Raw genomic sequence first — 22,305 nt, 5'->3', positions numbered from 1 at the left:
CAATTGTTGAAAAGAAGGGAGAAGTCACCTATTTAGTTGACTTAGGCACTGCCAGGAGTCCCCTTAGGGTGCTGCATGTCAACCGCCTGAAACCCTACTATGACAGGGCTGATCTCACCCTGCTCATGGCAACTGATGAGGGACAGGAAGAAGACAGTGATCCTCTACCTGATCTCTTCTCTTCCACAGAACAAGATGCTCTTGTGGAAGGTGTAGTTTTGGCTGATTGTCTTACTGCTGAGCAGAAAGATAATTGCATAAATCTCCTAGATCAATTCTCTGAACTCTTCTCTACTGTGCCAGGTACCACTTCTTGGTGTGAGCACACTATAGATACTGGAGACAGTTTACCTGTCAAAAGTAAGATCTATAGGCAGCCTGACCATGTCAGGGACTGCATAAAGCAAGAGGTCCAGAAAATGTTAGAACTAGGAGTGGTTGAGCACTCTGACAGTCCATGGGCTTCTCCTGTGGTACTGGTACCAAAACCCCATTCCAAAGATGGAAAGAAGGAAATGAGGTTTTGTGTAGACTATAGAGGTCTCAACTTGGTAACCAAAACTGATGCTCACCCTATACCCAGGGCAGATGAGCTCATAGATACACTGGCATCTGCCAAGTATCTAAGCACTTTTGATTTGACTGCAGGGTATTGGCAGATCAAATTGTCAGAAGATGCTAAACCTAAGACTGCATTTTCTACCATTGGAGGACATTACCAGTTTACTGTAATGCCTTTTGGTTTGAAAAATGCACCTGCCACTTTTCAGAGGTTGGTGAACACAGTCCTGCAAGGCCTGGAAGCTTTCAGTGCAGAATATTTGGACGATATAGCTGTCTTTAGCTCCAGCTGGGATGATCACCTGGTCCACTTATGGAAAGTTTTGGAGGCCCTGCAAAAGGCAGGCCTCACTATCAAGGCTTCAAAGTGCCAGATAGGCCAGGGTAAGGTGATTTATCTGGGACACCTTGTTGGTGGGGAACAGATTGCACCACTTCAGGGGAAAATCCAAACAATAATTGATTGGGTTCCCCCTACCACTCAGACTCAGGTGAGAGCCTTCCTAGGCCTCACTGGGTATTACAGGAGGTTCATTAAGAACTATGGCTCCATTGCAGCCCCTCTTAATGACCTCACATCCAAGAAAATGCCTAAAAAGGTATTATGGACAGCAAACTGTCAGAAAGCTTTTGAGGAGCTGAAGCAGGCCATGTGCTCTGCACCTGTCCTGAAAAGCCCTTGTTACTCTAAAAAATTCTATGTCTAGACTGATGCATCTGAATTAGGAGTAGGGGCAGTCCTATCACAACTTAATTCTGAGGGCCAGGATCAACCTGTTGCTTTTATTAGTAGGAGGTTGACCCCTAGAGAAAAGCGTTGGTCTGCCATTGAGAGGGAGGCCTTTGCTGTGGTCTGGGCACTGAAGAAGTTGAGGCCATACCTGTTTGGCACTCACTTCATTGTTCAGACAGACCACAAACCTCTACTTTGGCTAAAACAAATGAAAGGTGAAAATCCTAAATTGTTGAGGTGGTCCATATCCCTACAGGGAATGGACTATACAGTGGAACATAGACCTGGGAGTAGCCACTCCAATGCAGATGGACTCTCCAGATATTTCCACTTAGACAATGAAGACTCATCAGGTCATGGCTAGTCTTATTGTCCTTCGTTTGGGGGGGGTTGTGTAGGAAAGTACCATCTTGCCTGGCATGTTACCCCCATTTTTCACTGTATATATGTTGTTTTAGTTGTATGTGTCACTGGGACCCTGGTAACCCAGGGCCCCAGTGCTCATAAGTGTGCCTGAATGTGTTACCTGTGTAGTGACTAACTGTCTCACTGAGGCTCTGCTAATCAGAACCTCAGTGGTTATGCTCTCTCATTTCTTTCCAAATTGTCACTAACAGGCTAGTGACTATTTTTACCAATTTACATTGGCTTACTGGAACACCCTTATAATTCCCTAGTATATGGTACTAAGGTACCCAGGGTATTGGGGTTCCAGGAGATCCCTATGGGCTGCAGCATTTCTTTTGCCACCCATAGGGAGCTCTGACAATTCTTACACAGGCCTGCCACTGCAGCCTGAGTGAAATAACGTCCACGTTATTTCACAGCCATTTTACACTGCACTTAAGTAACTTATAAGTCACCTATATGTCTAACCTTTACCTGGTAAAGGTTAGGTGCAAAGTTACTTAGTGTGAGGGCACCCTGGCACTAGCCAAGGTGCCCCCACATTGTTCAGAGCCAATTCCCTGAACTTTGTGAGTGCGGGGACACCATTACACGCGTGCACTACATATAGGTCACTACCTATATGTAGCTTCACAATGGTAACTCCGAATATGGCCATGTAACATGTCTATGATCATGGAATTGCCCCCTCTATGCCATCCTGGCATAGTTGGCACAATCCCATGATCCCAGTGGTCTGTAGCACAGACCCTGGTACTGCCAAACTGCCCTTCCTGGGGTTTCACTGCAGCTGCTGCTGCTGCCAACCCCTCAGACAGGCAGCTGCCCTCCTGGGGTCCAGCCAGGCCTGGCCCCGGATGGCAGAACAAAGAACTTCCTCTGAGAGAGGGTGTGACACCCTCTCCCTTTGGAAAATGGTGTGAAGGCAGGGGAGGAGTAGCCTCCCCCAGCCTCTGGAAATGCTTTGTTGGGCACAGATGTGCCCAATTCTGCATAAGCCAGTCTACACCGGTTCAGGGGACCCCTTAGCCCTGCTCTGGCGCGAAACTGGACAAAGGAAAGGGGAGTGACCACTCCCCTGACCTGCACCTCCCCTGGGAGGTGTCCAGAGCTCCTCCAGTGTGCTCCAGACCTCTGCCATCTTGGAAACAGAGGTGCTGCTGGCACACTGGACTGCTCTGAGTGGCCAGTGCCACCAGGTGACGTCAGAGACTCCTTGTGATAGGCTCCTTCAGGTGTTGCTAGCCTATCCTCTCTCCTAAGTAGCCAAACCCTCTTTTCTGGCTATTTAGGGTCTCTGTCTCTGGGGAAACTTCAGATAACGAATGCATGAGCTCAGCTGAGTTCCTCTGCATCTCTCTCTTCACCTTCTGATAAGGAATCGACTGCTGACCGCGCTGGAAGCCTGCAAACCTGCAACATAGTAGCAAAGACGACTACTGCAACTCTGTAACGCTGATCCTGCCGCCTTCTCGACTGTTTTCCTGCTTGTGCATGCTGTGGGGGTAGTCTGCCTCCTCTCTGCACCAGAAGCTCCGAAGAAATCTCCCGTGGGTCGACGGAATCTTCCCCCTGCAACCGCAGGCACCAAAAAGCTGCATTACCGGTCCCTTGGGTCTCCTCTCAGCACGACGAGCGAGGTCCCTCGAATCCAGCGACTCTGTCCAAGTGACCCCCACAGTCCAGTGACTCTTCAGTCCAAGTTTGGTGGAGGTAAGTCCTTGCCTCACCTCGCTGGGCTGCATTGCTGGGAACCGCGACTTTTGCAGCTACTCCGGCCCCTGTGCACTTCCGGCGGAAATCCTTTGTGCACAGCCAAGCCTGGGTCCACGGCACTCTAACCTGCATTGCACGACTTTCTAAGTTGGTCTCCGGCGACGTGGGACTCCTTTGTGCAACTTCAGCGAGCACCGTTTCACGCATCCTCGTAGTGCCTGTTTCTGGCACTTCTCCGGGTGCTACCTGCTTCAGTGAGGGCTCTTTGTCTTGCTCGACGTCCCCTCTCTCTTCAGATCTAATTTGCGACCTCCTGGTCCCTCCTGGGCCCCAGCAGTGTCCAAAAACGCAAAACGCACGATTTGCAACTAGCAAGGCTTGTTGGCATCATTTCGGCGGGAAAACACTTCTGCACAACTTTCCAAGGCAAGAGGAATCCGTCCACCAAAGGGGAAGTCTCTAGCCCTTTTCGTTCCTACAGAAACCTCAGCTTCTTCTGTCCAGTAGAAGCTTCTTTGCACCCACAGCTGGCATTTCCTGGGCATCTGCCCATCTCCGACTTGCTTGTGACTTTTGGACTTGGTCCCCTTGTTCCACAGGTACCCTAGATTGGAAATCCACAGTTGTTGCATTGCTGGTTTGTGTCTTTCCTGCATTATTCCTCTAACACGACTTCTTTGTCCTTAGGGGAACTTTAGTGCACTTTGCACTCACTTTTCAGGGTCTTGGGGAGGGTTATTTTTCTAACTCTCACTATTTTCTAATAGTCCCAGCGACCCTCTACAAGGTCACATAGGTTTGGGGTCCATTCGTGGTTCGCATTCCACTTTTGGAGTATATGGTTTGTGTTGCCCCTATCCCTATGTTTCCCCATTGCATCCTATTGTAACTATACATTGTTTGCACTGTTTTCTAAGACTATACTGCATATTTTTGCTATTGTGTATATATATCTTGTGTATATTTCCTATCCTCTCACTGAGGGTACACTCTAAGATACTTTGGCATATTGTCATAAAAATAAAGTACCTTTATTTTTAGTATAACTGTGTATTGTGTTTTCTTATGATATTGTGCATATGACACTAAGTGGTACTGTAGTAGCTTCACACGTCTCCTAGTTCAGCCTAAGCTGCTCTGCTAAGCTACCATTATCTATCAGCCTAAGCTGCTAGACACCCTATACACTAATAAGGGATAACTGGGCCTGGTGCAAGGTGCAAGTACCCCTTGGTACTCACTACAAGCCAGTCCAGCCTCCTACACTAGAGAAAAGCGTTGGTCAGCCATAGAGATGGAGGTCTTTGCTGTGGTCTGGTCCCTGAGGAAGCTGAGACCATACTGATTTGGGACTCACTTTATAGTTCAGACAGACCACAAACCTCTCTTATGGTTAAAAGAGATGAAAGGAGAAAATCCCTAAATTGTTGAGGTGGTCCATTTCCCTAAAGGGGATGGACTTTACAGTGGAACACATACCTGGGAGTAACCACTCCATTGCAGATGGACTCTCCAGATATTCCCACTTAGACAATGAAGACTCATCTGGGCAAGGATAGCCTTATTGTCACACGTTTGGGGGGGTTGTGTAGGAAAGTATCATCTTTCTTGGCATGTTACCCCCAAATTCTACCTGATTGTCAGTGTGTTTTGACTGTGTCACTGGGATCCTGCTAGTCAGAACCCGAGTGGTTATGGTTTGCAGCCTATATGTCAGTATGTTTTACTGTTTTGTCAGTAAGCTTGACTGTGTCACTGGAGTCCTGCTAACCAGAACTCCAGTGCTTATGCTCCCCCTGTTTCCAAATTTGACACTATAGTCTAGTGACCACATATTCTACTTGAAATTGGCAGTCTGGACCCCCGCTTAGAAGTCCTTAGTGAATGGTACATAATACCCAGGTCATTGGGGTTCCAGGAGATCCTTATGGACTGCAGCATTTTTTTTGCCACCCATAAGGAGCTCCCACAAACACTTCTTCAGGACTGCCATTGCAGCCTGAGTGAAATAGTGTAAGCACTATTTCACAGCCACGTTCACTGCACAAGGTCACTTATAAGTCACCTATGTATATAACCTTCAGACCCTGAAGGTTAGGTACATAGTACCTGTGTGTGAGGGCACCCCTGCACTAGCAGAGGTGCCCCCACATTGTCCAGGCCCATTTTACTGGACTTCGTGAGTGCGGGCAGGCCATTATAAGCGTGCACTACATATATGTCAATACATATATGTAGCTTCACAATGTTAACCCCGAATATGGCCATGTGAGGTGTCTCGGAAATAGAAGCTGTACTCCCAATCCAATTCTGGTATTGGAAGGCCAATTCCATGCACCCTGGGGGCTCCACCATGGACCCCCAATACTGCCAAACCAGTTTCCAGTGCAACCCCAGCTGATGCCACTTCACAGACAGGCTTCTGCCCTCATGGGGCATGAGCAGGAAAGCAGAACAATGCATTTCCTTTAGGAGAGGGGTGTTACACCCTTTCCCTTTGGAAATAGGTGTAACAGGCATGGAAGGGGTATCCTCCCAGAGCCTCTGGAAATGGTTTTAAGGGCACAGATGGTGCCCTCCTTGCATAATCCAGTCTACACAAGTTCAGGGATCTCCAGTCCTTGCTCTGGCATGAAACTGGAAAAAGGAAAGGGGAGTAACCCCTCCCCTGTCCATCACCACCCCAGGTGGTGCCCAGAGCTCCTCCTGAGTGTCCCAGGGATCTGCCATCTTGTTTTCAGGATGGTCAGGGAACTCTGAGAGCATCTGAGTGGCCAGTGCCAGCAGGTGATGTCAGAGACCCTTCCTGATAAGTGCTTACCTGGTTAGGTGACCAACCCCCCTCTCTGGGCTATTTAGGGTCTCTCCTTTGGGTGTTTTCTCAGATTTGGCTTTGTAAGACTCCAGAGCAATCCTATGCAACCTCTGCTTCACCTTCCACCGTCAGATCAACCGCAGAACTGCTCCAGGAACTCTGCAACTGCAACAAAATGTCCAAGAAGGCTACTGCAACTCTGTAACTTCAGCTTCTGCCAGCAACTGCAACAGTTTCCAGGTCGTGCATGCTCCGAGGACTGGCTGTATTCATCCTGCACCAGAAGGACTGAAGGAATCTCTTGTGGAGTGACAGAGTCCCTTCCTTGCTTCAGCAGTCACCTCTCTGCAGCAACAACCTGTACTCTGGGTTCCCTCTCCTGATGACAAGCATGGATCCTGGAACACAGGTGGTGGACCAAAGTGACCCAGATTGTCCAAAGGTCAAACTGTTCAAATTTGGTGAAGGTAAGAGCTTGCCTCCCAGAGCCAGATAGTACCCCTGTGCACTGCATGTGTTGCAGCTCCTAGGGCTTCTGTGCACTTCTCCAAGAAATCCTTCATGCACTCTATCCAGCGATTCTCAGCTCTCTGAGTTGTTCTCCGGCGACGTGGGATCCCTTTGTGTAGTGCTGCAATCACTGTAATTTGCAACTCCTTTGTCACCATGTCCCTGTACTCCTGTGGGTGCTGCCTGGTCTCCTGAGGGCTCTCTGAAGTGCTGAGAGCCCCATCTGTCTCCTCAGTATGAGTTGAGACCCCCAGATCCCTCCTGGTCCCAGGTAGTGCCTTTTCCCACCAAATACGTCTTTTGCGCGATCCACAGCTTGTTTGATGAATCCAACGATGAAAACAAGCCTGCATTCTTCTACTTGACGTGGGACATCTCTTGCACCAAGCAGGAACCCACAGCTCTCTACTTTGGTGCATCTCTGACTTTTTCTTCCAACCAGAGAATCCACTTTTGCACCATCATCCGGGTTAGCAGGGGCTCCTGTTCTTCCTAGACTCTTCAGCTGTCCTTGGACTTGGTCTCCTCTTTCCACAGGTCTTCAGCTTCAGGAATCCATTGTTGGTGTCTTGCAATCTTGCTTGGTTTTTGCATAATTCTTTATCATGACCTCTAGTGTGTTCTGAGGAAACTTGCTGTACTTTACTCCTGTTTTCTTGGGCTCTGGGGTGGGGTACTTTACTTACCTTTGGTATTTTATTACACTGCCAGCACCCCTCTACACATTACTCTTGCCTATGTGGGAAACCAACATTTGCATTCCACTATTTTAGTATATGGTTTGTGTTCACCCTAGGCTCATTGTGGTCTACGGTGATTTTCACTATTTGCGCTATTTTATGACTGTTTACTTACTTGATTGTAGTTACTAGTTTATATTTTGTGTGTAATACTCACCTCCTAAGGGAGTATAGCCTCTAAGATATATTTGACATTCTGTCACTAAAATAAAGTACCTTTATTTTGGTAACACTGAGTATTGTCTTTCTTGTGTGTAAGTACTGTGTGACTACAGTGGTATTGCAAGAGTTTTTCATTTCTCCTAGTTCAGCCTTGGCCGCTCTGCCTACAGCTACCTCTAGACAGCTTGGCTTCTAGACACTGCCTATATTTCACTAATAAGGGTTAACTGTACCTGCTATAAGGTCCTTAGGTACCCACTACAAACCAGGAAAGCCCCCTCCAAACACTACCCCAAACGTTCACCAAATGTTATGCATTTAGGACACTAATTACATAGGACCTCATAACAGTACAATAAATATCAGAATTATAAAACAAAATGTGCTTTATTTGTGCTTTCATAACTGCTGGTATATGAATTGTTCATTTACAGGTATTTACATTTTGTGTCAATTAGAAACAAATTCACACCCTACAGTATTTCTTTTCGCACTCCATGTACGCAAGGCCACTGGAATTATGTGATTCTGCAGTCATGGGATTATGAAATTCTGAGACTGCTGCATTTTCCACATAATTATGAATTTACCACATTTGCCACATAATTCATCATCTGCTGCATAATCTGCAAATTTAAACAAAAAACACATTTTTATTTCTAGATGAAACAAATCAAAGGTTAGTAAAAATGCTGCATCATGTGCTATCATGCAGATGAAGGTCCTTTGCAAAGGTTAACTTTCCTACTGAAGTGAAACTTATTCCCAGGCTTGTAAAAATGGGAAAATAATGAAATGATACAATTACAGAATGTGCCACATTATGCCGCATAATTTGAGTTTTCTTGCCACATAATTTAGTCAACAATACCAAACTATTTTGGCCTCCCCTGCTGCAATAGTCCAGGGGCCTTGTCTGTATCCCAGACAGAAAGTCACATAGTTCACCTCTTAGTTTACAGTCAAAGAAAGAAAAGCAAACAACATCTCATCACAAAAATAAGAAGGAATTTATCAGAGGACATTGCCTGGCTTTTAACCTGCAGCAAATGTAACACGACAAAAACAAAATTTTGGCCTGGCCCTCGTGGCTATGGCCCTGTTATACAGAGTGAAAAACGTATATCAAGAAAGCCTATTATTGCTGAAATGGACATCAGAGACAGAGTTTAAGAGCAGTGGGTATTTGTAGATCACTGAATTTGTAGCTACTCATTCTAGCATGTGATTTAGGGGGCATATCTCAAAAGGTTTTCTTTCATACACACCGGCTTACATTTGGAAGGCAGAAATACAGAAAGAAGCAATTAGTTATAACAAATGCTCTCCTAATCTGTGTTTCCACATGTCTTCCAATAAAAATGGGGCCTCGCTTGAGTGGATTGGCCTAGTGCTCGCAAGAAGAAAGGGCCCAACTTGCAATGTTATCACACCCCATTTTTAAACCAAAAACCAATGCTTTTGATTGCAATGTGGATAGCTGAGATTTTTGTGCTCATCTGGCACCTAGGGAAATCAGAACGTTTTTAAAAACTAGAAACCCATGGGATTCCAGAGTGATGTGATTTATGTGAATCTCGTGTAGGCTTTCTTACCCAAAATGCCCTGCATACCTCAAACTTTGCCTAAAACTACACATCAGGAATGGATCAAAACAAGATCAATGGGAGTTCCCTGAAAGGACTACCAACATCAACCCTGGTCTGATTCATTCTTGTCATGGGCACTAGGCCCAGCCATACAAGTAGGGTAGCATTTTTATTCGGACAAGTGGGGGAACAATAGGTGGTAAGAACTTTCTGGATTCTTGCAGATTCCTGTAGTTTATGTCACAGAAAAATGTGTGATTTTAGGCAAGGTTTGAGGTTTGCAATGCATTGTGGGTAAGAAAATGTTGTGAGATTCAAAAGAAACACACCAACCTGGACTTCCCTGGGCATCTAGTTTTCAAAAGTGTCTGGGTCTGGTAAGCTCCCTGTGGTAGGGGCCTACCGAAGACCAATAAATGAAGCCATTTAGCATTGTGTTAGGACCGACAGCCTTGGGTGGTCACCCTCAACTTTTTGCCTGCCTCCCTTCACTTTTTGACACTGTTCTTGCTGGTTTTAGGACTCTGCGCACTTTACACTGCTAACCAGTGCTAAAGTGCATATGCTCTCTCCCTTAAAACATGGTGGCATTGGCTCATACCCAATTGGCATATTTAATTTATTTGTAAGTCCCTAATAAAGTGAACTGCATGTGCCCAGCGCATGTAAATTAAATGCTACTAGTTGGCCTGCAGCACTGATTGTACCACCCACATAAGTAGCCCCTTAACCATTTTTCAGGTCTGCCATTGCAAGGTGTGTGTGTGCAGTTTCACTGACACTTCGACTTGGCATTTAAAAGTACTTGCCAAGCCTTAAACTCCCCTATTGTATATATAGGTGTAGGAGGCTCGCCTGGTGTGTAGTGGGTACCTTGGGTACTTTCACCTTACACCAGGTCCAGTTATCCCTTATTAGTGAATGTAGTAGTGTTCTAGCAGCTTAGGCTGATAGAGATAGCTATAGCAGAGCAGCTTAGGCTGAACTAGGAGACATGCAAAGCTCATGCAATACCACTTATAGTTACACAGTACTTATACACAAGTAAAGACAATACTCAGTGTTACCAAAAATAAAGGTATTTATTTGGGTGACACAGTACCAAAAATATCCCCTCTGGAGGTACGTATTATACACAATATATACACTAGACACCAAAATTAGACAAGTAAATAGTCATAGAACAATGCAAACAATAGAAAATCCTATAGAATGCAATGGGAGAAAATAGGTCTAGGGGCAACACAAACCATATACAAAAAAAGTGGAATGTGAATCACGAATTCCCCCCTAGACAAGTGTAGTGTGTGCAGAATTGCTGGGAGGGTAGGAATACAGTAAAAGTAAGTAAAGTACCCCACCCCAGAGCCCAGAAAAGCAGGAGTAAAGTGCTGCAAGTTTCCTTAGGACACACCACACCTCGTTTTGGGGATTTTGCAGCAGCCAACCAAGTCTGCAAAGAACAACTGCTGGATTATTGGACCTGAAGACCTGCAAAGGAAGGGGACTGAGTCTATAAGTTGAAAGAAGTTCCAGGAAGGACAGGAGCCCCTGCCAACCCAGAAGAGGGTGCAAAAGAAGAGTCCCTAGTTAGCTGAAGACTGAAGAAATGCAACCTAGGAAGATGCCAGCGGGTTCCTGCATAATGCAAAAGATGTCCAAAGGCGTGAAGATCGTTGCAAATGAGATTTCATGTTGGTAGGTGCCAACAAGCCTTGGCTATGGCAAAAGTGAATTTTTCATCACAAAATGTACTGGATGGACCCAGGAGAGATCTGGGGGCCTCAACTCTGTGTGAGGAGGAAGAGGCGTTTCTCAGCACTTTAGAGAGCCCTCATGATGCCAGCCAGCACCCCCAGAAGCCGCAGGATCTGGGTTCAAAGGAGGTGAAAAACGCAGTTGATGCAGCACAACAAAAGAAGGTCCCACGCTGCCGGAGAACAACTCAGTGAGTTGAACATTGTAGGATGGAGTGCTGGGGACCTGGGCCAGGCTGTGCACAAAGGAATTTTGCAAAGAGTGCACGGAGGCCTCAGGAGGCAAAGAAGACACAAAACACAGGGTACTGTCGATCTCAGGGAAGGCAAGGTCTTACCTCCTCCAAATTGTGTCAGCAGGTCCTCAGGACAGTATCGGGCAATGATGTCCACCCTATGTGTCCTTAGGAGCAAGCTCATCACCGTGAGAGGAGACCCAGGATACCAGTCATCCCCTTGGAAGGTGCCTGCTTGGAGCAGGGGAGAGACTCCATCACTCCACGGGAGATTTCTTTGGTTCTTCTGGTGCATGATGAAGACATGGGAGTCCCTAGAGCATGCACACCATGGAAACTGTTGCAGTTGCTTACTTGGAGCTGAGGTTGCTGAAGAAAAGTGTCTCTTGTAGACACTTTGGCCCTCATTACAACCCTGGCGGTAAATCCCGCTTTCCGCTGTGCAGAAGACCGCCAACATACCGCTGTGGCTGCGGAATTCCGCTACAGGTATTACGAGCCACAGCTTGGAATCCACCACAATACAGACACCCACACAAGTCCGCCACACCAAAGGTCAGTGATGAACTGGCGATACCAAAACCTACACCGTCACGCTAACAAGAATACGCCCACACTATCGCGACCCACGAATCAACACAGCGGTCATTCAGCTGCGGTAAACCATCGGAGGTACACACCGCCGCGCTCAAAATACACACCCACCAACAAAACACAACCACAGTGGACAAATCGAAATACACACACCTGATACACATACCCCTGACACAGTAACAAAACACCACTGAACCTCCCCCCTCAGGAAACACCACCACAGCACCCACCCAGTGGGCCCATCCCTCTGTCCCCAGGACACGTCAATCGGCAGTGTGTCCACCACTACAGGGAGCCCAAGCAACCCCACTAACACAGGACGATCAGGGACCTGGGGACAGTGGCAGTGGGCTCACGGTTCAGGGGACAGAGGCACAGGATAACAGGGAAGCTGGGAGGACTGCTGTGTGACAGGGGAAGGACAGGCCCAGGGAACCCACTCTCCACGAGGCACTCTTCAACATAATGGGAGGTTACCACCATTCCCAGGAGACCATGGGCACAGTACTGGCCAAGTTACAGGGGACCCAGCGGCTGCAGGAGGAACACTACCTGGGGATCAGGGAGGACTTGAAGTCCATCAACACCATCCTGGTCACCATTGCAGGGGTGCTAGCAGACCTTCTCATCACCAGGAGGGACACAGTGGCACACAAACGGGCCCCTGACACTAGCCTGGACAATGAACAGCCCTCCACCTCCGCCGGCGCTAGTGACAGGAGGCATCGCCACAGGAACAACAGGCCACCAGCACGCCACCCCCTGCAGATGGAGAGCCACCCCGCAAATGGTCCCTGAGATCCAGGAACAAGACAGAGAACATTGCCAAGACCCCCGCCAGGAAATAAGACCCCCTGAATGTCACCCTTCTGTCCCACTATGTCACCCTGTCCACTTTAAACTGCCATTGCTCCACTTCCTATGCCCCTTTGGACAATGCACCTGTGATACAAATAGACTGGACTCTGCCATGGACATACCTCCTCCATCACCCCAGCCCATTTTACAACCCCCTCCACTTATTTGCACAGAAATAAACACACTTCAATCACAAAACAATCTGGAGTCAGTCTGTGCTTTCACAAATGTGTAATTGCAATATCTATGGAATATAGCAATGTCAATTTACTTGTTCATATACCAATGTAACACAGCTGTAGGCCAGCAGTAAGCATAGCAGAGGGCACAAAGTGGGACCCAGATCTGTGAAAAGGAAAGTCAAAGTGACAAGTCAGTGTTCATACACTGAGTGAAAATGACAGACTTATGCTAGCTCAAACAATAGTATGAGATGAGGGAAGCAGTCACATCTTCTTACCTGTGTCTCACTGGAAGTATTGCATGATAATGTTGTTTCGGTTGTCGATATCCTCTTCTTCTGCCTCCTCTTCTTCACTGTCCACAGGCTCCACAGCTGCCACAAGACCACCATCTGGCCTATCCTGCAGAAAAGGCACCTGGCGTCGCAAAGCCAGGTTGTGCAGCATACAGCAGGGCACGATTATTTGGCACACCTTCTTTGGTGAGTAGTATAGGGATCCACCTGTCAGATGGAGGCACCGGAATCTGGCCTTCAGGAGGCCGAAGGTGCGTTCTATTATCCTCCTAGTTCGCCCATGTGCCTCATTGTAGCGTTCCTCTGCCCTTGTCCTGGGATTCCTCACTGGGCTCAGTAGCCATGACAGGTTGGGGTAACCAGAGTCACCTGCAAATGTCGAGGGGCAACTGTTAGACACACACTAACCCTTAGGGACAACCCCATACCCAGACACCTATGTCAACTGTATTGGGACCTTGGCATCACCTATTAGCCACACACGGTGCCTCAGGAGTTGCCCCATCACATAAGGGGTGCTGCTATTCCTCAAAATGTAAGCATCTTGCACAGAGCCAGGATACTTGGCATTCACATGGGAGATGTACTGGTCTGCCAAACACACCATCTGCACATTCATTGAATGGTAGCTTTTCCGGTTTCTGTACACCTTTTCATTCCTGGGGGGGGTACAAATGCCACATGTGTACCATCAATGCCACCAATGATATTGGGGATATGTCCCAGGGCATAGAAGTCACCTTTCACTGTGGGCAAATCCTCCACCTGAGGGAAAACGATGTAGCTGTGCATGTGTTTCAGCAGGGCAGATAATACTCTGGACAACACGTTAGAGAACATTGGCTGGAACATCCCTGATGCCATGGCCACTGTTGTTTGAAAAGACCCACTGGCCAGGAAATGGAGTACAGACAGGACCTGCACTAGAGGGGGTGTTCCTGTGGGATGGCGGAAAGCTGACATCAGGTCTGGCTCCAACTGGGGACACAGTTCCAGGATTGTTGCACGATCAAGTCTGTATGTGATTATGATGTGTCTCTCTTCCATTGTCGACAGGTCCACCAGGGGTCTGTACAAAAGAATATGCTGCCATCTCATCACCTGCCCCAGCAGACGTACCCTATGGAGGAGAACAGCGAGCAGAGAGTCATCCAACACTAAGGTATCACAATGTATTATTTGCAGAAATGTTTGTAATCCGCAATGTGCCGGAATCTGTTTGTATTCCCTGCCTAGATAGGCGTGATGCAGTTTTTATCCATCCCATGTGGCCCCCTGAAATGGCGGCTGCCTGACCTGTAAGGTGGGACAAGGCGAAATGAGGTAACTGCACTGGCGTTGTACACCGTCGCGGTAGGCGGTCGAAGACTACAGCGCAATTCTGCATTGGTTAACATTGGGCCCTATGGGTCCCAGGAGCCAATGACGATGTACGCCGGCGGTGACGGTACACACCGCACGGGCGTGACCGCCATTTTCTGTCTATTTCCTCACTTGATACCTGACCTTCAACAGGAGAGGACCTACACTGCAAGTGCTGCTGTGACCTGTGTCTGGAAGCGATGATGGCTACAGTGTCTGGGGAAAGGGCCCCTGCCTTCACTTCGGAGGAGTTGGAGAAACTAGTGGATGGGGTCCTCCCTCAGTACACGCAATTGTACGGTCCTCCAGACAAACAGGTGAGTACACTGTGAGCATGCTGCATGGGCAATGCCTTTTTTGAGTGGTGTGGATGGAAGATACATGGGGGAGGGGGATGAGGTCTGCATGTGCGGATGGTGAGTGTATGTGCGTCAGGGCATGGGTGGGAACTGGTGGGCAATGAGTATGATGGTCCGGATGGGTGAGTAATTTCCTTTCCCCCTGTACTATTCCTCTAGGTCAGCGCCCACCAGAAGAAGGGTATTTGGTGTGCCATCGCCAAGGACGTCCGGACCCTGGGGGTCTACCACAGACAGAGCACCCACTGCCGTAAAAGTTGGGAGGGCCTGCGCCGCTGGAGCAAGAAGACGGCAGAGGCCCAGCTGGGGATGGCCTCCCAATGTGGAAGGGGTGCCTGTCGCACCATGACTCCCCTGATGTACCGGATCCTGGCAGTGGCCTATCCAGAGCTAGATGGGCGCTTGAGGGCATCACAGCAGCCACAAGGGGGTGAGTACACTCTCATTCAGCTGACTCTGCGCGCATTACGAGGTGTCTAGGTGGGGGAGGTGGGCAGTGTATTCCCCATAGGCCAGGGCGAACTTGATAGGCAAGGTCCCTTGTGAGGCACGCTATGTGGCACCCCAACCCCACTAGTGGTAAGAGCCATCTACACCTAGTCAGGCTCCTGTGACTTCCAGGTGTGCAGCAATTGGGCTTAGGCCTCGTACCCCAAGGGCATGTGATTTTCTCGGAACTGTTAGTGCATGGCGTAGTGCAGATGGCTGCTCCCTGTGTGTTGTGTCCGCCAACGGTAGTGGTGTTGCATGCACTGAACATGTTTTTCTTCTGTTTTTTCCCCCCCTTTTTGTTGTCTAACTGTTTTTGTGTGCTATAGCATCATCAGGAGGAGGAGCAGTGGCACCGGAGCAGGAGGGAGCTGCAACCCACTTGGCCCTGGAGGGTGAAGCAAGGGAGTCTGAAGCCACCAGTGGGACGGAGGGCGAGGGGAGCTCCACGACGGGGGACAGGAGCATACACCAGTGACAGCGACTCCTCCTCTGATGGGAGCTCCCTTGTGGTGGGGGCACCTCTGTGCCCACCACATCAACAGGTACAGCCACCACCCCCCCTACCAGCACCGCCCTCCCAGCAGCCCCTCAGCGTGTTTCCCGTGCCCGCTCACCCGGGAGGGTGGCATCTCCTTCGCCCCAGGCACCTCAGGCCCTGCCCCAGTCAGCCCTGCTGCCCTCAGTGAGGAGGCTATTGACCTCCTGAGATCCCTCACTGTTGGGCAATATACCATTTTGAATGCCATCCAGGGTGTTGATAGGCATTTGCAACAAACAAATGCATACCTGGAGGGCATTCATTCTGGGCAGGCGGCCCAACAGAGAGCATTTCAGGCTCTGGCCTCAGCAATGATGGCATCCATTGTCCCTGTGTCCAGCCTACCCCCTCCAACTTCCACTACCCAGACCCAATCCCCTGTACCTCAGCCTATCCCAAGCAGACCATCAGACCAGCATGCACACTCATCAACACAGAAGAGTGGACATGGCAAACATAAGCACCACACATCCCATAGGCACTCACACAAGCACCATCCCCATGCAGACACAGCAACAGCCACTGCCTCCACTGTGTCCCCCTCCTCCACGACCTCCTCCTCCCTCCCTTTCTCATCTCCACTCACACCTGCATGCACTACATCCTCAGCCGCTACCTCCATCACCAGCACGCCTATCACCACACACCGCTCATGTGCACTCACCACCCCCACTACCATTCACACATCCCCTGTGTCCTCTCCCAGTGTGTCTGTGAGCCCTCCTCCCAAAGTCCACAAATGCAGGCACACACCCACCCAACAGCCATCCACCTCACAACAGCCTCTGGCCCATGCACCTTCACCCAAATTCAGCAGACGTACACCTCCTACAACCACTACCTATTCCTCCACTCCCAAACCCACGCCATCTTCCCGTCCCAGTGTGTCTAAAAAACTTTTCCTGGCAAACCTTGACCTCTTCCCTTCACCTCCCCCCGCCGTCCTTCCCCTAGGGCCAGGCTTTCCAGGTCCCAGCCCAGCACCTCAGCCACCAAATCCCCAGGCACAGTGGTGCCCGCAACTACGGGTTATAGAGTGTGCCACCCATCAGGGCTGCCAGTGTGCCATGTAGCGAGGGCAAGGACATTCCGCCACCTGCCAAGGTGAAGAAGGTGCCCACATCCCGGAGGGAGAAGCCGCACCTACCAGCGACCAAGGGCTCCGCAAAAACAAAAGGGGATAATGGCAAGACACCTGCGGCACCATCAAAGGTGGGGAAGGAAAAAAAGCAGAAGAGCAGGTCAGGACAGGGCATGGTGGCATCGACTGAGGGACCAGTGTCACCCCTTCTGTCCACGACAACACCAACCTTTATGGCGGAGAACACCGCAACCTGCCCCACCACCTGCACCGCCACCTGCATCGCCACCTGCACCGCAACCTACACAGCCACCGGCACGTCTACAGCCTCAGCGACAGTCCGCAGCATCTTCCCCAGTGGGCAGCCGTCCGAGGCTGCAGGAGACGTCCTGCTGTGTCCCTCAGCAGCTGCTGACCCATGCACCACCGCCAGCACCGCCGCCACAGACACCACTGCAAGCCCCGCCACCAGCCCCGTGACGTGCTTGGACAGTGGCACCACCGCTGACATGGCTACCATCCCCAGTGGTCAGTCGCCCGAGGCTGGAAGTGAGTTCCTGAACCCTGGCCAACTTCCATGAGGCATGACTTCCATCACTGTTTGCACCTGCAGGTGGTAGGCGAAGCCACAGCAGTGTGGGGTATGTCACTGCCTCCATGGCGTATCATGCTACCTGTTCCTCGGCAATCTCGTGGCAAACACACCCAGGTGAGGGAATGGTACAGGCCACACTGCACGTGGAGCACTCTGGGCACCAGGCCCCCTCCAGAACCAGTGGAGAAATACATCCACTACCTCAGTCCTTGGCAGGATGAAGCACTCTGGGCACCAGGCCCCCTCCAGAACCAGTGGAGACTGTTATCCACTTGAGAGACTGTGGCTTTGCACTCCCCTGGACCAAGCAGTGGGCAACCCACCCACTTGAGAGACTTGAGAGACTGTGGCTTTGCACTACCCAGGATAAAGCAGTGGGCAAACCACCCACATGAGAGACTTGAGAGACTGTGGCTTTTCACTCCCCAGGACCAAGCAGTGGGCACCCCCCCACTGTAGAGACTTGAGAGACTGTGGCTTTGCACTCCCCAGGATAAAGCAGTGGGCAAATCACCCACTGGAGAGACTTGAGAGACTGTGGCTTTGCACTCCCCAGGATACAGCAATGGGCATGGAGCCCCCTCGTGCAGCTGTGGTGTCGTGCGTTCATCTGGCTGAGGTGCCCCCCTCCCCCTGAGGTGCCTGTTTATTTTCGATCTGATGCCCCAGAAGTGCTCTCTCCGTTTCCAGTCAGGTATCTTGTGTGGGCTTTGCCCATGCATTTTGGGACCAGTGGTCCACGGACAACGATTGGTACACTATCCGGACTTGTGTAGTTGGTGTACACATTTGTATTTACAGAATTTTGAATTTTGACTATCAGATTTTTCATGATTACAATCGTTACAATCATTTCCTTTTGTCATTGCGTTCTTCCAGGTGTTGAGGGGGTGTATATGTAATATTGCTGCATGTATTTGTGTGTATGTTGTTGTGGGTGAGGGTGGGGGTGGGGGTATTGCGTGTGTTTGTCACTCTCTTTTCCCTCCCCCCTCCCCTGTGTTGTAGGTGCAGTACTCACTGTGGTCGTCGATGGCGTCTCTCCTGCTCCTGATAGAGCAGGAGGAAGAGCAGCATTGGTAACACCTGTAGTTCGGGCTCCTTGGCGTCCTGGTTCCTCGTTGGGTGTCGAGAGGTGAGTGGTTTCCGTTCCTAAGACTGTTTCCGCCGTGCTTTTGATGGAGTTGGTACCTCCCCGGAAAAGGTGGAGGATTGGTGCCTTGTAATACAGTGGGAGGTACTTTGTCCTCTGCCTGTCTGTTGGGGGTTACCGCCGCGGTGTTTGTTTCTACCGCCGTGGCGGTCGGAGTGTTAAAGTGGCTGTCTATGTTGGCGGTTATCGCCATGGTCATGATTCAATTTTTTTCCGCTGGCCAGTTGGTGGTATTACTGCCGCTCTAACACCGACCGCCAGGGTTGTAATGAGGGCCTTTGTTGCAGTTACAGCGTTTCTTGGAGCAGGCGGCGGTTGATCCGAGGTCAGAGGATGCTGAAGTTGTTGCAGAGGATTCTTGAAGGAAACTTGCAAGCAGAATCTGAAGAGAACCCTCAGGAGAGACCCTAAATAGCCTTGAGAGGGGGATTGGCTAACTTATCAGGTATGGGCTTATCAGGAGGGGTCTCTGATGTCACCTGCTGGCACTGGCCAATCAGAGCCCTCCAGAGTGCCTCCACACCTTGCAAAGCAAGATGGCTGAAGTCTGGGACACACTGGAGGAGCTCTGGGCATCACCCCTGGGGTGGTGATGGACAAAGGAGTTGTCACTCCCCTTTCCTTTGTCCAGTTTCCCGCCAGAGCAGTGGAGAAAGGGTCCCTGAACCGGTGTAGACTGGTTTATGCAAGGAAGGCACTATCGGAGCCCTTCAAAGCATTTCTAGAGGTTGGGGAAGGCTACCCCTCCCCAGCCTGTAACACCTATTTCCAAAGGGAGAGGGTGTAACACCCTGCTCTCAGAGGAAATGCTTTGTTCTGCCTTCCTGAGACTGGGCTGCTCAGACCCCAGGAGGGCAGAACCCTGTCTGTGAGGTGGCAGCACCTGTAGCTGCAGTGCAAGCCTCAGAGAGCTGGTTTGGCAGTACTTGGGGTCCATGTTGGAGCCCCCAGGATGCATGGAACTGGCTCCCCAATACCATATTTGGAATGGGGGGACAATCCCATGATCCTAGACATGTTACATGGCCATATTCGGAGTTACCATTGTGAACCTACATATAGGTTTTGACCTATATGTAATGAACGCATGTAATGGTGTCCCTGCACTCACAAAGTCTGGGGAAATGGCCCTAAAGTATGCTGGGCACCTTTGCTAGTGCAAGGGTGCCCTCACACTTAGTAACTTTGCACCTAACCTTCAGCAAGTGAAGGTTAGACATATAGGTGACTCATAAGTTACTTAAGTGCAGTGAAAATGGCTGTGAAATAACGTGTGCATTATTTCACGCAAGCTGCAATGGCAGGCCTGTGCAACGATTTGTCTGAGCTCCCTCTGGTTGGCAAAAGAAATGCTACAGCCCATATGGATCTCCTGGAACCCCAATGCCCTGGGTACCTAGGTACCATACACTAGGGACCAGTATGTCAATTGAAATTGGTAAATGGAGTTACAGGCCTACAATGACAAATTTAAAAGCAGAGAGAGCATAAGCACTGAGGTTCTGGTTAGCAGAACCTCAGTGACACAGTTAGGAACCACACAGGCATACACATTAGGCCACAAGCTATGAGCACTGGGGTCCTGGCTAGCAGGATCCCAGTGAGACAGGCAAAACACACTGACATATAGGTTTTTATCTATGAGCACTGGGGTCCTGGTTAGCAGGATCCCAGTGACACAGTAAAACCACACTGACACACACTCACAAAGAGGCCAAAAGTGAGGGTAACCATGCTAGAAGAAGGCTACTTTCTCACAATAGGGCACCCCTAAGGAAGGCCCTAGGTAACCCAGAGGGCAGGGTGCTGTGTAGATAAAAGGCAGGACATGTATCTGTGTGTTTTATATGTCCTGGTAGTGTAAAACCCCTAAATTTGAATTCCACTGCTACGAGGCCTGCTCCTTTCATAGGCTACATTAGGGCTACCCTCATAAACTGTTTGAGAGGAAGACTCTGATTAGAAAGGGGTAAACAGGGTATATTTAGTAAGGCCAGAATGGTAATACAAAATCTTGCTGACTGGTTAGGTTGGATTTTATATTACTATTTTATGAATGCTACTTTTAGAAAGTGAGCATTTCTCTGAACTTAAATCCTTCTGTGTCTTACAGCCTGTCTACAATCCACGTCTGGGCTGGGCTGGTTGATAGCTCACTTGTGTATTTCAGCAAGACAACCACAAACACAGAATGCTCAGTCACACCTGCACACATATGTATACTGAATGGGTCTTCCTGGGCTAGAAGGGTGGAGGCCCTGACACTTACATTTCAAAAGGACAGTGGCCTGCCCTCACACAAAGGACTGCCAAACCCCCTACTGGGACCCTGGCAGACACGGTTGTACTGAAAGGGGACCTTGTGCACTTCAAAACCACTCCTTGAAGTCTCCCCCACTTCAAAGTCACTTTTGGGTATATAAACTGGGTCCCTGATCCTACCAAGTCAGACACTTCTTGGGAAGACATTCTGCACCAGAACCTGCAAACTGCCAAGAGAAGCTGCCTGGCTGCCCAAAGGACTCACCTGGACTACTTTGCTGTAAAGGACTGCTGCCTTGCTGGCCTCTGGCTCTGCTGAACAGTGCTTTCCATGGGCTTGGATTGAGCTTGCCTCCTGTTCCTGAAGTCTCAGGGCCAAAAAGACTTCATCTCTGCAAAGAAATTCTTAGTGCAGCGAAAATCAATGCACAGCCTGCCAGAATCGACGCACAGCCTGCCCAGCGGTTAGAAACTCACTACATCGCCGAACCGGAACGATGCAGCCCGGCACCCAAAGTGGAGATCGAAACAGCGCCAATGTTGCGACCGGAACTTCGACGCACAGCCCACGGGATTTGCGCATTGCCGAGCCGGAACGATGCAACCTGAATTTGTGCAAGAGGAATCGACACAGCGCCAGCTGTGAGACAGGAGCTCTGCCGCATCACCCACCGGGTCGACGCAACAGCTGTGACTTTATCCTGCATGCGCAGGATTTCCACGCATCGCCCCTGGGCATCAAAAGACCCAGCATCGCAAAGAGGATTCAAGCCTGCGTGCTGGAATTCAACACAAAGTCCTTGCCGCGTGGAAAAGAATTGACGCATCATCTGTGTATGCCTGGAAAACTGACACACACCTACCTTTTTCCACGCATCTCCTCCTCTGCGGTCTTCGTGCGTGTAATTTTGACACAAACCAGGTACTTTGTGCGTGCAAGAGACAATTGTTGCTTTTCAGAACTAAAGACTCTTCTTATCATTACAAAAGTGATATTTCAACTTGTGATTATCAAACCTTGATAGTTTTGACCTGCATTAAATCTGTACCGATGACACCCTCAGCACTGCCAGACACCTGCACTTCCAGATCCACACCAACCCCAACCCCAATACCACCCTCAGAGGAACTCTCATCTACAGTCCTCCCCAGACCACTGCCTCAGTTCTGGGACTCCATCGCTGACCTCGTCGGCAGGCACACCCTAGCCTCCGCCGACTACATCCTCCTCGGCGACCTGAACTTTCACCTGGAGAACAACAATGATCCCAACTCCACCACCCTCATCGACAACCTCGCCACCCTC

This window comes from Pleurodeles waltl, chromosome 5 (genome assembly GCF_031143425.1).
Source record: "Pleurodeles waltl isolate 20211129_DDA chromosome 5, aPleWal1.hap1.20221129, whole genome shotgun sequence".
Classification (NCBI taxonomy): Eukaryota; Metazoa; Chordata; class Amphibia; order Caudata; family Salamandridae; genus Pleurodeles; species Pleurodeles waltl.
Note: the sequence above shows the minus strand (reverse complement) of the source record.